Source organism: Silurus meridionalis, chromosome 11 (assembly GCF_014805685.1).
Source record: "Silurus meridionalis isolate SWU-2019-XX chromosome 11, ASM1480568v1, whole genome shotgun sequence".
Classification (NCBI taxonomy): Eukaryota; Metazoa; Chordata; class Actinopteri; order Siluriformes; family Siluridae; genus Silurus; species Silurus meridionalis.
In genome coordinates this window covers 1,939,814-1,942,230 of record NC_060894.1, presented here as the reverse complement: position 1 = coordinate 1,942,230, position 2,417 = coordinate 1,939,814, and the positions used below count along the sequence as shown (strand labels likewise).

The window sequence follows — 2,417 nt, the reverse complement described above, 5'->3', positions numbered from 1 at the left end:
TTTAACTCTGAGATATATATATATATATATATATATAGTGTGTGTGTGTGAGAACGTTTTCTTACTAATTTGTCCACTTTGTGTGACTCTTTTGTAATCCCAACACAAACACATTTCCCAGAATCTTTAGACAATGATGTCATATGTCCAGTCACCTGATCCAGTGATCCTCACACTTGTGCCCTGGATTTCTAACGACAATCAGCTGCTGTCAATCTGCACACTCCTCATAAATACCCAGCACTTTTAGGGCTTCTTTATCTTACATTGTTATTTTATTTGATTTTATGTTTATGCTGTGTGGATAAAGCCTTGAAACTATTTTCATGGTAATGAGGTTATATAGATGGTTGTGTGTGAAAAAAACTTTTTTCTTTTTATTAACCTTGGCACAAAATTGTTTATATATATATATATATTATTCAAGAAAAATGCTATTCCCCATAGTTCTGCTAGCAGCCTGTGATGACTCTCTAAATTATTAAAATGTGATTTAATTACAAATGTTTTATGTGGACATTTTTGTGTAATTGAATTCTTTGGAAACTCTCACAGATGGCTAGAAAATGAGAGAATTTCCTGGAGGAGTCATGCTTTTCTAAAATCTACACTCAAAACCTACAAAAAGGGGTCACCAAAATCAAATCAAGTGGGTTTTTTCCTCATTCTGAATATATACACTATATAAACAATACATTCTAAAAAGTTTTGTTTAGAAACTGATTGCCTTCTTTTTGCAACATAAATATAAAATGTAATTTGGTTTTGTAATCAGCTAAAAGGAACTTTTTAACTTTTTAACTTAAATATTATGCAAATGGAGACATGGGTACAATCGGTTTCCAAATTTTCTTTAAGTACTGAAAAAATTGAATTAGAAATGTCAAACAAATTTAGATCAAGAACATTACAATAATAAAATTATTATATGAATAATCATCTTTCTGTGTAATTGAAGAGTCTACGATAAACCCATTTATTGTACAAACATTTGGATTAAAGCAATTTGCTGTCAACAATAACATGACATTGCTCCTGTGCAGCTCCATGAAGATCTGTTTTACATGGTTTGAAGTGGACGATCTCCTGCTATAGAGCTCCAAACCTAATGAGCATCATGAATGTGAATGCTGACTGCACCCCAGGCCTCCTCACCTTCTCACCTACACCTGACTTTACAACACCCTTGTGACTGAATGAATCTGCACAGATTTCCAGATAATCTGGTAGAACCTCTTCTGGGAAGAGGTTCTACCAGATTATCTGGAAATCTGACCACGATTGTGAACATCCGATTGCACATTTAGTTCCCATTTGCAATCGGATGTTCACAATCGTGGTCAGTTTTCTACAAACTCTACCTTTTAGACGAAGGTGGTGAGATGTTCTCTTTCTTCACAATATGGTGCTGGCTGAAATCTCCAGTGTTGCATAGTGAGACAGCTGGTCACCATGATCTCGACTCTCCCTGTGTAGAAGGTGGTGAAGATCAGAAAATTAATGTTGGTTCTCTTCAACCTCTAAAGGAGGATGTAGAAGTGGAGATGGTGGTGTGAGTGCAGGGCAGATGTGAAAATCAAAAACTTTAGACTTTCCAAAGTTTGCCTGTTCTACTTGAGTTCTCCTGAAATCAAAAGATTGTTTTGTCTTATATATTCTGGGATGAATAAATGCTAAACTAAATTCTTTGCATGCCATTATGTGGGTCAGAGAAACCTGGAGGGTATCTGGAATGTGGATGGTTTGAGCAATCCCAGCGAGATACTGCATGTTCCAGGCATGTAATGCACTTGTGTTAATCATAAGGTTCCAAAAAGTCTCTAATTATATCTTTTACATCCAAAGTAAGAAAACAGCATGAAACACTGGCGATCGACCCCCTGCTAATAAGTCTGGATTACACTTGGTTAAAATGTGGGTAAACCAAATCGCTACCAAACAAATATCCTGCAATCATTTGGAAATTAAAGCTATGCCCCGTATGGCACAATGCCAAGCCAAGCACCATGTGACACTGCATCTGTTTCTGACTGAACAGACGTGCAGTTTGTCTCAAATCGCATACTTGTGTTGGATTCTATTGATACACTAACTGGTATTAGCCGTTAACTGTGTTGTGCCTTTGATTTAAATAAATACTTTTAAATGGAAAGGTTCACAATCACGAGAGAAACAGGGGATCATTTCCAAAGAGGCAGAGCTCATCAGTGTAACTAACATTGCTGTGCATGAAATTGGCAGAAACCTGGCAGATGGGGAGCATTTGCTTCTAATGGACATCACTTAGATCCCCCTTGATGTATATAAAAGATGCAGGCCAGTATGAGCTCTAGTGCTAATGCAAAATACATGCAAAATTCATGTACAGTATCAAGTATGAAGAAGGTCAAAGTTTGTATTCGTGCAATTTCCGAGAT

The 2,417-nt window shown here is 36.5% G+C and overlaps 1 long non-coding RNA gene across 1 annotated transcript; it reads left to right on the top strand.

Annotated features, from left to right (window-relative positions):
- The first annotated feature begins 277 nt into the window (after positions 1–277).
- On the top strand, positions 278–1,088 carry LOC124393081. The gene is made up of 3 exons (XR_006927281.1): positions 278–329; positions 556–649; positions 1,044–1,088. It is a non-coding gene; the product is annotated as an uncharacterized LOC124393081 (long non-coding RNA).
- The last annotated feature ends 1,329 nt before the right edge of the window (positions 1,089–2,417 follow it).